Source organism: Eubalaena glacialis, chromosome 7, assembly GCF_028564815.1.
Source record: "Eubalaena glacialis isolate mEubGla1 chromosome 7, mEubGla1.1.hap2.+ XY, whole genome shotgun sequence".
NCBI classification, from domain to species: Eukaryota; Metazoa; Chordata; class Mammalia; order Artiodactyla; family Balaenidae; genus Eubalaena; species Eubalaena glacialis.
Window position 1 is genome coordinate 102,201,383 of NC_083722.1, and position 15,683 is coordinate 102,217,065.

Genomic DNA, 15,683 nt, shown 5'->3' on the forward strand with positions numbered 1-15,683 from the left:
GACTCAAATTCTACCCAAATAATATTCTTTCTTTCAGTGTCTATAGTGACATCAGCATTGCCCACAGGAAGCCCAGCAGGCTTCATTTTATCAGGAAATGTGTTTATGTCAGTAATGGAACTGTGCATTTTGTTGTTTCATGCCTCCCAAACCTGAAATTACACTCTCCAGGTGCTTGCCTACAGAGTGTAACATGTCCCTGTATTGTGTTGCAGAGAACTGAGGAAAATGAAAAGATGCAGGTGGGTCTAATGACCTTGAGAGTGAAGTGTTCAGGGAAACAGAACACAGAGAAATTTCTGGCACTCGAAGGCCCGTATGTTTGATATCAGATTCCATGAGATTGATCATGATGCTGCCAGAAAGTGAACCAGTGAACAGAAAGTCTCCTACGAGGACGTCCCATCCTCCCTCCACCCCCGCCCCGCCCATTTCTCATCATAATTGGCAATTGAGGACTAGCGATCCGTTATTATTTTTTTCTTAAATTTTCAGAGACTGGGATCCAAGAGAGGAAAGTAATCTGGTGTGCTCTCTTTATTTATTTATTTATCCCCCCCCACCCTTTTTGTAACATCTTTATTGGAGTATAATTGCTTGACAATGGTGTGTTAGTTGCTGCTGTATAACAAAGTGAATCAGCTATACATAAACATATATCCCCGTATCTCCTCCCTCTTGCGTCTCCCTCCCACTCTCCCTATCCCACCCCTCTAGGTGGTCACAAGGCACCGACCGAGCTGATCTCCCTGTGCTATGCGGCTGCTTCCCACTAGCTATCTATTTTACATTTGGTAGTGTATATATGTCCATGCCACTCTCTCACTTCGTCCCAGCTTACACTTCCCCCTCCCCGTGTCCTCAAGTCCATTCTCTACGTCTGCGTCTTTATTCCTGTCCTGCCCCTAGGTTCTTCAGAACCTTTTTTTTTTTTTTTTTAAGATTCCATATATATGTGTTAGCATACGGTATTTGTTTTTCTCTTTCTGACTTACTTCACTCTGTATGACAGACTCTAGGTCCATCCCTGGTGTGCTCCCTTTAAACCCAAAGAGTCAGGGATTTTTTTTTTTCCTATGATTACTCTAACATCCTATTTTCTGTGCATTAAGCCCTTTCTTTCTTATTTCTTGATTCTATCCAAACAAAGACAAGCAAACAAGCGACACTCATGTTTCTTGCTTCTGGGTTGTTGTTGACAAACAATTTGGGGAGTGGTTGACTCATCAAGCTGCTTGGGCTCAAATTCTGCCCACTTGACTTAGTAGCTGTGCAACTTTGTTCAAGTCACTTGATCTCTCTGTGCCTATTTTTCCCATCTTTGAATTGGGGGAGATAATAACACCTGCCTCGTGGTACTATTATGAAACCTAATGCATTCATATGAGTAAAGTGCCTAGAACTTCATGGAACATATTGATGCTAAATAAGGGTTAGGTTAGACATAAAAATAAGGCCATTAACTTTCTCCTACCCAGAATAAAGTAAAAATTGCACTTGCCCTTATTTGTAAAATATCTTAGAAAATTTCAAATTTTAGGAAATAAGACATAGAAGAAAGTAAGTAAATATGCCCAAACAGCACTGTTTATAGACTTCCTTTAAATGGAAGATGTGTTCATTTAATTCATGCCCTCTCAAAGAGAGGATTGGAATGGTCTTTTTGCTGGCACAGGCTTTGTGGAGCATCGTCTAGTTTTGGGGCTCAGAGGAAAGATGAGCCTTACTCCTGCTCCTAATCAACATATTCTGTAATTATATGTTAGTAATTTACCCTGGAGCAAAGATAACTTTCTTGGGATAATCCATTGCTGCTTCACCACCTATGCTTCTCAGCCTCCCTTTCACTCAGTAAGTCCATGATTTTTAATGGCTTACTTAAGGGCATGTTATTAGAATTCATTTTCCTTCAGACCTCTTCGTTGACTAAACAGGTTTTTAATAAAACTGATCCCGTTTCATAGGTAAAGAAACAAAATAGATGAGGAAAATGTGTATAAAAGTGTGCATTAAATCCCAGATTCCTTATTTGCTCATTACTTCTTTCTTGACCCTGTGAAGGTACCGTCTACAATCATCACCCGCAGGAAACCATTGTCTCTCAAATCTTGGGGCGCTCAGCTCTCTCATTTTCTGAGATGGTACGTTTTCTCTCTTCTGCAGAGAGCCGAGGCGTTAGCTGATGACACAGACAGGAAGGCAGAGCTCTCGGAGGCAGGCTGTGGCGAGCCCCGTTGCATGGCTCGGGCGAGCCCAGTTGCATGGCTCGGGCTGGCTGCGTGGGTTCAGAGGCTGGCGAGGAGGCTGAGGATGGACAGAGGCACAGAGCACTCGGTGTTCCCTGCTTCCTTGAGACAGACGAAGTCTCTAGCTTTGTCAGCCTAAAATTTGGTCCATGGGAATTGGACATGGAACCCTGCCGTATGCCAGGCAACAAGCATCTCTGAGGTCGTGAGGCCTGAAATAGCGCTAGCGTGGCTGACTTAGCTCTGGTTAATTTTCCTTCCTTGCTGTACATGTAATTCTCCTGCTTGCTCCACCTACCTGGCCTCTATCTTTTTCTCTAGCGCAGTGATTTTCAACCGTGGGAGATGTTTACCCACACCCTGGGGGACATTTGGCGATGTCTAGAAACATTTGGGCTGTCACAGCTTCAGGGGAGTGGGGTACTACTGGTATCTAGTGGGTAGAGATCAGGGATGCTCCTAACTCACCTACGGTGCACATCCTACTGTGCACATCACAACACCCAATGACTAATAATTATCCAGCCCCAAATATTACTGATGTCAAGGTTAAGAAATTATGCCCGATGTGACACAGTTTTTCCCCCCTGGGTCTTTGTGCTGTGTTTTGCCTCTGTCCGAATCTTCACCCGCACCTCCTCCTGGCAGATCTTGGTGCAGATTTCAACTCCAACGCCATCTCCTTGCAGGGCCTTCTCTGACTTGGTGTAGGCCGCTGCCTTCCACCTTCAGTTACTGTTTATCAACACCCTCCTTTTTATTTTGTTCACAGCACTTAGCCCTGTGGGTTATGAGTTGCTCAGTAAAGATACTCACTTTTATGAATCATGCATTTTGCTTTTCACAAAGCAAAGAACTTACCAGTGCATTTGAATTTTTGATATGTCTTCTGTGGATTGCCTTCTCCGTGCAGAAGAGCTTTCAAACGCCAGCAAAACCCTTTTCACTTGTTGAAATATGCAGAATCATTGTGCTGCAGTGATTATTATTATCTATTTTGGCTTTCGCCTAATTAAATGTGTGCAAAGAATGAGGCAAGGGCTTTTATCATCCACAGGAGAAGCAAGTTTCTCACACCTGACTTCAATCACTCTGAGACACTACTTCATTAAGACAGAGGCAGGCCTAGTGACAGATCATTAATTTTCATGGATATAATCTGGGAAAGCAAATGTTTCTAGAAGGGGAGTCTGGCAAGAAAGGCATAAATGTATTAGCACTTATTAAAAATAAGCTGTAAGTCTGTTTGTGAGCTGCTTCTGTCATGTTATGAATTAATCGCTTCAATGTAACCACCATAAAATATATATAGTGCGATGTGTCAAGGAAGGAAAAGTAGGTACTATCTTCATCTTCTAACAGTCTGGGTCTTTCACATTCTCAATTTTACCCTTTTTTTTTTTTTTTGAAACTAATGGAAAGAAATCAAATGGAACCAGAGCCAGGAACATCTGTACTCTTTCTTGCCTTCATTTGACTCTCTATGCTGTTTTGATTTTTGCTGCTTTGAATAGGAGGAAAGTGAAGGCAGTAGGTCCCTGAAATACACTGTCTTTTCATCCATTTCCGTCTGATAATTTTTAAATATCACTGTCTCACTACTTCACAGGGAGTCTTAAAAATCAGAAAAAAAGTAGCATTAGTGAAAATTCTGCCTGTCTCTAAACGAACCAGTTTTGAGGGAGGGATCTTGCAGTCTCTGAATGTTTCTCTTCTTTGTGAGGAATTGAAATCTGGGGACTGTTGCATCAAATGAGATAATCTTGCCGGCTATAAAGTACTTCACCTGTATATTAGCTCAAACTAAGAGAGAGGAACCTCCCCTTCTTCAAGGCTGAAGTCGTTCTTCTGTTCCTTTTCCTCTCTGAGGCTGGTATCTGCCAATGCAGGATCCATACTTTGTTACAGAGGCCTTGCTTTGTAACCTACGTGCAGTCTGGTTATAAAAGTTGGATTAGGATGTGTGCTAATTTAAAGTCAATTCAGTGGAAAGACAACAGCTTTTAGCATCAAAACTACATCCAGATATTGGCCCTGCCACTTACTAGCCATGTTGGCAATTTACTTTGCTTCCTTAAGCATCAGTGTTTTTCCTGTGGGGAAAAAAAAAAGGGAAACAATGATTAAATGAGAGTTTATGTAATGTGTTGTCACAAAGAGGCTGCTCAGTAAACAGTGGTTGATTTTCCTATAACAAATATCACACTAGATTTTGAGGTTTACCTTGCAGACAGTCTCATTTGTCCTTGGTTTTTGTTTGGTTTTGGATTGGATTATCAAAGTTGTCATCATTATGTTTATGGTTATTTGAAGGGAGCTTTCTGGTCATTCCTTGAGGGTGTTTATCTTTTTGTTCAAGCTTTTTTGATTTTTTCCCAGAGACTGGAGGTCTGGGTGCCATAGTTTACCTAATATACTCCTGGATCCCATCTATCTTTGAGGGTAACTTCATTTTCTGCACCCCAAGTAGTAATAAGTGACTTAAATATTTAAAATTAGAACTATCCTCTGAAAAATCTGGGATGTATGGTGACCGCAGATAAATTTATGTAGCAAAGATTATTTTTTTCCTTGTCTTTTTAATTATAGTAATACCAGTGCTTACTGCTCTCTGTATACAAATTTGCTGAGTAAGTGAAAGAAAGAAGAAATAACCCCCAGAACCAGAGATGATGGCTTCCTGTTTCACCTTTACATCTCAAACAATTATGTTATGGTAAAGAAGGATGGAAACTGGGCAGTAGGAAAAGAGACAGTATAAATTAGAAGGAGGACTCACAGACTATTTGGGGGTCAGAAAACGGAGGTTCAAATATTGACCTTCTAGCTTAATAGCTGAATGAGCTTGGGCAAGTTTCTTGACCTATTTTAGTCCTCGCTGCTTGATCTATAAAACAGCAATTATAATAACTCCTCTCTGTAGAAGTGCAATAAGTATTGCATGGGTCTTCTTGATAATTTCATAAGATAGTGTAGGAAAGGTGCTCAGTACATTGTAAGTAGGCGGCAAATGTTAAGAGTAACAATTGTAAGGATTATTTTTGGATTCAAGAAAATTTGCATTCACGAGAGCTGTTTGGGGGTAGAACTCTACTTCAGTCACATCCTCAGAGTCTCCATTTCCTGTTGAAGCCAGCGTGAATTTCCTTTGAGGCGGAGATGCATGAATAACTCGTGGGAGTGGATCTGAAAGCTGCCCATGAGATGTGTCAGTCTGGTGTTGGAAAGCTCTAAGATCATCCCCTATTAGCTAAATTCAGTAGCTTTTGAACTAAAGAGGCTGCGTCCATGAGAGTTAAGCTCTTCCAGTATGCTAATTTTACATTTTTTTATTGGCTGTGGTTCATGAACATCCTGCTAAAATATATTTATCTGAAAATACTTCATGCAAATAGCGTGGTGCTGAGAAATGAGCTAACACAGTGAGATAAAGTTTTAAAATGAGTGAGGTAACCTCATCGGATGGCGTTCAATCCCAGAGTAAATTGCATTTGTGCCTTCTTCACTCTAAACACGTTGTTAGCCTGAGTCTTAAGTAAAAAAAAAATCATATCAAGGTTAATAATAATCTCCTTCACTCTAATTTTCCTCCAGACGCCCTCCCTAGAGATGTGACTCCAAACCCAGACACTGTCAGTTTCCTCACTCATTTCAACTATTCATTCTCCACTTTGCTGGGATCTTCCATCCAAGTGTCTCTCCTCCCCTGTGTAAGCATTGAATCTTTGCTTTTCTTCCAAAGAATAGCTGCTGGAGCGATGTGTGACCTGTTTTTGCATCAACACAGCATTGGCAAAGGGGAAACTTTCCATTATATTCTCTTTGTATTAATCAGTTCAAAAATTTTTTTGAATTGAGCATCTTCTCTTCCAGGCGCTGGGCCAAGCATTCAGAGGTAAATGAGGCCACTCATATTCTAACAGAAGATTATTAATAGGTGTCTCTCATGGTCTCATATTCTTGCCCCTTGTATTCATTTCCTAGGAGCTGCTGTAACAAAGCACCATAAACTGCGTGGCTTGAAAAATAGATATTTATTGCCTGTCACTTCTGGAGGCTAGAAGTCTGGCATCAAGGTGTCTGCTGGGCCATGATCCTTCTTAAAGTGCTAGGGAAGGGTCTGTTCCAGGCCTCTCTCCCAGCTCTTGGTAGTTTTTTGACTTGTGATAATGTGTAACTCCAGTCTTCCCACGGCCTTCTCCCTGTATGTGTCTCTGTCTCTGTGTCCAAATTTCTTCTCTTTTAATAGGACACCAGTCATATTGGTTGAGGATCTACCCTAATGACTTCATTTTAACTTGATAACCTCTGTAAATACCCTATCTCCGAAATATGTTCACATTCTGAGGTAATGGGGTTAGGACTCCAACATCTTTTTGCGGGGGGACACAAGTCAATCCATAACACCTTGGTACCTTGGAGGCATTGCTAATCCATTCTATAACTCTGTCTTCCTACCACATTTAAGTGCTCTCAGAACACGTGTTTGCAGTTGCTAGACATGACATTTCTGGTCAGAGAAAAGGTTTCCTTTCTTGGAATTATATCTCCCTGAGGTTTAGCAGGGTCCCATCAGTCCTGTGTTGTGTCCTTCCATTCAAGGGAGACAGCTATTTAGCAGACGTGGATTCAACTCTGTTCTCTGTATAAATACATGGCTTAATTTCACTGAGCCTGTTTCCATTGTTGAGAAAGTGGGTATTAAAACTCATTTAAGAAACTTTTTGTACAGATTAGTTGAAACACCCCGTATGAAAGTGTTGGCATTTAGCAGGCAGTCACATAATAAAAAACTCCCTCCCTCCTTCTATATTCAGTAGTTTTTACCTGGGATGGGAGAGGTAAACTGTGGAAATGAGGGTCTCTCACCCCTGCTTTACAGATAGGGAAATCGAGAACCACAGGCCCATAAATAACTTGCCCAGAAAAAGTGTCTAAACTCCTTCTCCGCTATAGTTTTGTGGTTGAATATCTTGAGAGAAATAATCCCTTTCCTTTTGTTTTGCCACTTAATAGAGCAAAGTTCTAAGCACCTAAAAATGGGAGGATGATAAAAGAGGTTATTATAGGATTTGTTTATAAAAGCTTAGCTTTTTGTAAGGTGTGGGCAGAGTGGTGCCCCAAATCCATCTTTGGGTTTACTGTTGCTTTCACATGACAGTGATTTTTTTTTTCTTTTTTTTTTTACTTTAAATCTAATAGTAATGTTATTTCTGGCAGGAGCCATCTACCACCTGGTACTATTAACACTATGTTTTATTCGTGACAGCTTCATAATTGTACATAAAATTTACGTACTTTAAAAAGTTCATTCAGGGCTTCCCTGGTGGCGCAGTGGTTGAGAATCTGCCTGCCAATGCAGGGGACACGGGTTCGAGCCCTGGTCTGGGAAGATCCCACATGCCGCGGAGTGGCTGGGCCCGTGAGCCACAATTACTGAGCCTGCACGTCTGGAGCCTGTGCTCCGCAACAAGAGAGGCCGCGATAGTGAAAGGCCCGCGCACCGCGATGAAGAGTGGTCCCCGCTTGCCACAAGTAGAGAAAGCCCTCGCACAGAAACGAAACCCAACACAGCCATTAATAAATAATTAAACAAAAATTTTAAAAAAAAAGTTCAAATAATAAGCATTTGTTATGAAAACAGTGGTAGTTTTGTTATCGTTTTCATCTCTCATGTACGATCTGACTAGAGAGCTACTTTGGGTGGCATGAATTGGATGTGTTGGCTGACTTGTAAAACATAGGAACATGCACACACGTTTGGGCTATATTATTTTTTATGGATCCATGTTTTCTTACTTCTAACCAGAGGCTAAATATATCTGTGCCCTCAATTACAGAATTAGGAAAATGGTGTTTATTTTTAAAGAAGAAATAAGCCAGTAAGAAAGCTGTACCGTATCATCAGCAGGAATCAGATATGTCTTCCTTTGCTACTCTGACCTGCAAAAGCCAATAAATATAACAGCCCCTTTCCTCTCCCCATCTCCCCATCCAAAATGAGATTTGCAGCCAAATACAAATTCAACTCTTACTGAGTCTCCAGATGGGCTCTGACTAAAATCGAGAAGAAAAGAATTCTCCCTTAGATCTTTATTTTTAAAATGTCTTTCGAGCTATGCTTTTGGAGAAATCGATGGCAATTTGAAAGAAGAATGCACAGCTGTGTGGCCAACTGTGTTGTTGATGTGGAATCCGAATGCCCCCTCAGGTTCCATCTGGGACTGACGTTTAACTTGACCTTCTCAGGACAAGAGGTTAATTTCTGAAGTATTAGAATTGTGAAGATTAATTTGTGAAGCTGCTTATAATTAAGATGCCTCTGGCTCTTGCATCTGGGCTGGAAACAGCAGGCATTCATGATGATAATCCATTTTCTCCCAAGATAACTGAGGTCTGCAGTTTCAAGCTCTACCAATTCCTTTGCGGATTGTTCTCATTTTTCACTCTCCTCGAGAAAAGACTGGTGACCTCTATAAATACAATGTTCCCTCTCACCTGAGATGGAAAAGTCACCCGAAGATCTTACTGAAGTGTCTCATGAATCCACTCCTTCCTCTTAGGTTAGTTGTTATAATGATGACAAGAACTCATTGTTGAGCCAGGCTCTGTGCTAAGCTTGTGACATAAGTTGTTTCATTTAATCTCCCCAGCAACTATATAATAACCATATTATTATCTCCATTTTATGGATAACCAGGAGGATTGGATAACTTTTGTAGGCTCACACTGTACATTGGCAGAACTAGGACCTGAAAATGAATTCATTTTTCTCTAAAGTCTGTGTTTTCAGCCATTACATTCAATACTATCCTGTCTCCAGGAGACGTTTGGAAATAATAACAGTGCTTCCTTTGTAACAGGCACTGTTGTAAGTGATTGAATCCCACAGTAATCATATGTTGCAAGTAAAAGGATTATCCTCCTTTTACTGACGAGGGAAGTGAACACAGGGAGGTAGAGTGACTTAACCTGGTTACTCAGCAAGTTAATAAATGGTAAGCTGGGGGATTTGAACCTAGGTAATTTGATGCCAGAGTCTATGTTTTAATCCATCTACAATTCTTCCTATCTGAGTGGAAATAATTATCGAGTTCTTCTATAGAAACTATATCTTGATGTTGCATGGAGAAGAGAAATAGAACTGGCCATTGTTTAACTCTTATGGAGAGGTTTGTAGAAAAGTCTTCCTCAAGACAGGCTGCATGTCAGAATCATCTGAGGAGGCCCCAGTTACAGAAATTTTCCTTTAATTGGTTTGGGTTCGGACTTGGGCCTCTATTATTTTCTAAAACTCCCCAGGTATTCTCATGGGAAGCTGGAGTTGAGATTCATGGTTCAAGATAAGCAATTCAGCCATAAAAAAGAAAGGGTCCAATAGGAGAAGAAAGATAAAAATATTATGTACTTTCGGTTAATGGTTGCTATTCTTTTAAGCCACTTAGAGTCAAGTCTCAATCAATGCTCATGACCCATTCTCCTCTTTAAAAAAAAAATCAGAACTAAAATTTAGAGTTGTTTAGAAGGTGTTGATGTTGATTTAATCAGCCCGCTTCCTAGAACCCTATTAATCCGGTCTAGTGCCTCTAACATGTAGTTATAAAGTTCCATCATTCCCATGACTTGTGATTTATTGCTTAGCTAGTCCACAAGGGACCATGAAAAGCCCCAATTAATAGCCTGTCGTTGGACTGGCCTCAGAGTCTTTTTCGTTCTTAGGACTTGGCCAGCCTCACTGAGTTCCCTTGGGTTTATCAGGGTCTGATGGTCTGAGAAGCAGCTTTGTCTTCCTCTCTCTACATTTCTTCTCCTTTCCCTTCCTCTGCTGCCTCTTCCTTCAAGGGTTGTTTCTTCTAAGAAGTTCAGCTGAAGGGGAAGGAGTTAGAAAATGGAATGGAATAAACAACAGCTCCCTTTAACATCTTTGTTTTGTAAAATGCACCAACAATGCCACCAAGTTAGAAGAACACAGATCTTTTGTCTGCATGTTCCTACAAAAGTTACAGGTTTTAGAATTGGAATTCTTGGGTTTTCCATCTTAAGACACATCCATATTATGTACTACTGAAGTCTCTTATCTGCTCTGCTTAGGGTGTTCTTAGTAGTTTTGTCATGTATGAAAAATTCCCTTGATATTTCATTTTAAATGTTAACATTATTACGTAAAGTGGCTTTATTTTAACTTACATGTCTGGCAATCAAATGAATTTAGCACTTTGGAAAAATCAAGGGAGTTAGAAAAAACAAAAGCAATAGGTTGAAGTGAAAAGTGCTATAGCAAGTTATACCGATGGGAGTGAAGGGCATGTAATTTCCCTGAGGTTTTTATTTCTTATGTTCCAAGCCTTCTGTCATGGCTTGTGCACTTTACTGTGTCCACAAAAGGTACCATGTATCATCGTGATCCAGAGAAACACATTAACAGCATACTTTTGAGATAGGTCTCTAAATGTTACAGAAAGCCTGGGGCAGCGTAGAAGATCATGCAGAAACGGCGCAAAGGGCTGATGACCGGAAGACCTGACTCTGGAACTTACTATGTGATGTTGGACAGATGAGCTTACTTCTCTACACTTCTTAATCTCTGCAATGCTGGAGAAGAGGAAAGCAATAGGATGGGCTAACTAAGTGGTTTTTCAAGTGTGATGGTAGGACTAGCCGCATCAGTACCACCTGGGAATCTGTTGGAAATTTCGATTCTCAGGACTCACCCCAGACCTACTGGGGCTAGGACCCAGTGATCTGTGTTTTAAGAAGCTCACCAGGGGATTCTGATGCATGCTGTATTTTGAGACCCACTGGGAAAAAATATCTTTAGTCCTATCTATAACTAACATTCTAGAAGGCTTTCACTGATTTTCAAGTAAGTAGAAGCTGCTGATTATTTCATTTATATAGAAAATATTGTATCTTATTTTTATTAAGATGACTTTATACCATTTTGAACCTGGGTGATGATTGTGCTGGTGAGGACAAACATGTTAATTAATAGGTATTTCTAGCTGATACAATGCCAGCTAAATGTAATTAAAAGTAGAATTCTAAAATGTCAGAAATAGAAGGAATCTTAAAGTTCCCTAGGCTAATTATCTCCAGCTGCCATTTTATAGTTGCAGAAACTGAGGCCCAGAAGGCTATGTGACCTTGACATAATCTCATAGATGAGGCACAAAGGCTTTGAAAAGCTTGAGCCACAGGCTAGGAACAGTCATTACATTTTACTACTTGGTGATGGATAGACAGTGCTAGCGAACTACCCGAGCCACTAAATTGATTTTACACCTGTGTGCACACACAAAACAGCAATTAGGAAACAGTGTGTTGCAGATTTTGACATGTACGAAATTATAGAACCAATTACTTTTTTCTTTTTGGTAGATAGTTTTATTAAAGTATCACATGCATACAGGAAAGTACAGAAATAATGGAACCTGGAAGAACCAATTACTTTTTACAAGTCAACTCATGACAGTCATTTCAAACAAAGCCGACAGCGGAATCTGTTCCTTAAGGACATGGTTGACAGAATGTCAGTGCATTTAAACCTCATTTCATTTTCTGGAGATCAGATCTGAGAGGGCGAACTGGAGGAGTAGATTGAAGATGCTAATTTCAATTAAGGATTTTTTATTTTAAGGATTGCTTTCTTGGAAAAAGTAAAGTACAACCAGTTAAATAACCAGTGTTCTCCAGTAGGCTGTAATGGAAGGAATGCTGTCGTAGACTTTCAGAGATATAAGTGCTTATTAATTCTCTGCTTATTAATTCTCCCCCTTATTAATTCTCCCCCTTATTAATTCTATGTTTCCCCTTAGTGCTTACTATTTGTAGGATCTTGAGAAAATCACAGAGCCCTCTGACCCTCAGTTGACCTACCTATTAAATGAGCATATTAATATATAGCATTTCTCAAAGCAGAGAGTAAGGCCAAGTGATAGCTTTAAAAAAAATAGGACATTAAATGGAGAAATTTAGTTCCAGAAGACTCATCCCTATAAACACGAAGTCCCTATAAACATGACACTGCTTCTTGAGTAGAAGGAGTACTGAACTAAGAGGCTGGAGGACCTGGGTGCAAATCAGTCAGTTACTACCCATACTGCTTTTGCACCCTCAGTGTTTGGGAAGAATAATGGCCTCACACATCAGTTAAAGTTAACTGATTTATTACAGTAAAGTACCCAGGACAGCATCCAGCACATCTAGCACTTTCTAGGTCATCAGTAAAAATTGTAGAGGCAGACAGTCCCAACAGAAGGCTGCATAGAGAGTTCCATCCATGTCCATAAAAGAGTATTTGTTATAGGACTTACCCTCTTGGCAGAAACATGTAGAAAGTACACAGAACAATGGTTTTTGAATAGTGGACGACAGGCAAAATAAGATCGTGATTCACCAGAGAAGGCAAACCCACAAGGCGAACACTATGTGTACCACAGCTTTCTTCCTAGAAGCACCTTCTCCACTGTGGTCCAGGGAGGAAGAACCCAACAAAGCTTGGCGATACCGCTTAGTTGAAGAGACGGAGATCCCAGCTCAGGGATGTTGAGGCAGCTAGAATTTGAGGTGTAGAGGACTCGACAGAAGGTAGTCGCACAGACAGAAAAAGAAAACACATTCTGGAGACATCTGCAGAAGAGTCCTCTTAAATCTTCGAATATCAGTACGTATACATGTGGGGTGAAATTCCATGAGATTTGACAAAGAATAGCTGGTGGGGAAGGAATGATTACAGGGGAGCTGTAGGCAGGAGTTCATACAGAGCAGGAGGCTTTTGAATTCCCACCAGCTAGAGTGGAGAGATATCACTGAATAAACATAGACTATAGTAGAGACTCCAGGATGAGAACACTTTCACAGTGGGGCTAAATTCGCCCTAGAGTTAAGGCTGCAATAGATGTTCCCTTAAAAGCTTATAAACAAATCTTGAAAAGATCAGCCGGATCTATAATAACTGTTGAACTGCCTAACAGAATAAAGTCCAGTTCCCTTTCAGGGATTTCAATAAAATTCAGTACTCAACAACTTAATATCTGGCATCCATCCAAAATAAAAACAAGGGAAATATGAACAATATATAGGAGGAAAATACTTAATTGAAAAAGTTCCAGGAATGAGAAAAAGATGACAGAAACAGCAGATAAGAACTTTGAAACTGCTATTATAAGCATAAGCTATGCAACTAAGGACAAGATTTAAAGGGAATTTAAATGAAAACACAAAATACATAAATTTGCAGGATGCATCCAAATCAGTGCTTAGAGGTATATTTATAGCTTTATATTGGAACAGAAGAAAAATCTCAAATAATAATTTAAGTGTCCAACATAAGAAGCTAAAAAAAGACCAAACTGAATCCAAAAGTGGAAAAAAGAAAACAGTAAAGCTGAAAAGGAAAAATTACTAATATAGAAAATAGATCAATGGAGAAAATAAGTGAAACTAAAAGCTTGTTGCTTGAAAAGATCAATAAAATAGACAACAAACAAACTTCTAGCCAGAGTGATCAATAAACAATAGAGAGGGTATAAATTACCAGTATCAGGAATGAATATAGGAATATTATCACACATGCTACAGACAATAAAAGAATAATAAGAAAAATCATGACCAACCAATTGTATGTCAATAAAATTAACAACTTATTTCAAATAAAGTCTGTGAGAGACATACTTTTTATCCAAAGTGACCCCAGAAGAGAAGGGCTGAATAGCCCTATATAGAGTTAAAGAAATTTGATTTTAAAATACTTCCCTTACTAAATGTAATATAATACCTTGGATTGGATCTTCAGACAGAAAAAGGATGTTAATAGAAAAATTGGTGAAATCCGGTCTGTAGTTTGCTTTATCTGATTTGTAGTAATGCTTCAGTGTTAATTTTTAATCTTTGCAAATGTACCATGGTTGTATAAGATATTAACGTTACGGCAGTAGTTCTCCACCAGGGATAATCTTGTCCCACAGGGAACATTAGGAATATTAAGACATTGAAACATTTTGATTGTCCCAGCTTGGTGCTATCAGCATCTAGTGGGTAGAAGCTAAGCATGCTAGTAAACATCTTACAATGCACGGGACAGCTCCACAACAAAGAATTATCTGGACATAAATATCAGTTGTGCTCAGGTGGAAAAAGCCCACATATGGTAAAATTAGCTGAAGGATAGATGAGGACTTGCTACTATCTTGGCAACTTTTCTACAAATCTAAATTTTAAAATAAAAGTTTATTTAAAAAATGCTTCCCATAAAGAAAATTCCAGGTTCACCTTGCTTTATTGGTTAATTCTATCAAACATTTAAGGAATAAGTAATACCAATTCTATTCAAGCTCTTTCAAACAATATGGGCAGAGGGAATATTCCTACTCATTTTCTGAGGCCAGCATAATCCTATCTTGCTTCCTCTCCACTTCCTATTTTTCTCTCACCCCCAATTTCTTTTTTTTTGTCTTCCTCTAAGTATGTGGCCATTTTGTGTCACAGCAAGAAATATCTTAATATAATCACAGAAAAGTAAAGACAGTCAGTGGGTTTCCAATCAACCACGTCTTTCCCGTTCGTTTTGTCTCTGAGTTTACCTACCTAGATATCTCTGCCTCACTAATGGGATCTTGGCCCTGGCATGTGGGGTGTGGGTTGGTGTCTAGTGGTATGGTGATTTTATGTGTAGACATCTCTGGCCGTACATGTGCAGGCAAGTTCACAGAGGCAAACACAATCAGTGTTCAAGGAAGTCATTGACCCTGAGCAGGATATGCACAACCAAGCTTTTTTTTTTTTTTTGCTTGGCTTCCTCAGCAACCAGGTATATAGAACTTATGTTAGTAGAGAAATAAAATTACTTATTATACATCTCTGTAAACAACATAATTATAGAGATGTCAATATCTCTGTTGCCCTTGGAAATTTTTCTGAATTTCTGTCATGAATTATTGGTAGCCTCCTACACCTACTCACCTAAGCACCAGAAAAGCCTGTGCTGTACAATAAGCAATTGCATGTGAACCTTTCTCTCCTCTGTATCAACTCACCCATCAGGAACACAGAGCAGTGAAATGTTTGGCATCTTCACTAACCTGGAAGCTAGCAGTTTTCTCTGGGGACTTTTAGGGAGCATGTGTTAATGGGAGCATTTCATTATCTGGTGAAATCTTGGCATGCTTGGGGACCAATTAGGGAACTCTTGAAGTCATCTCTCTTGAAATCTAACAATAACTTCAATTACAGTAATTTAGAAAATTGCATACTTTAGATATCAGCTCCCTAACTTTTCATGAAATGTTTTGCTCCATTTCATTAAAAGCCTGCATTTCACTGAAACATACACATAATAAGAATGTGTTGTAAACACATTCAAAAAGTGTGGCTCAGTGTCATAGCTTAACCTAATCCCTGTGATTTTCTGCTATTCTCATTACACTTATTCTTGGTTGT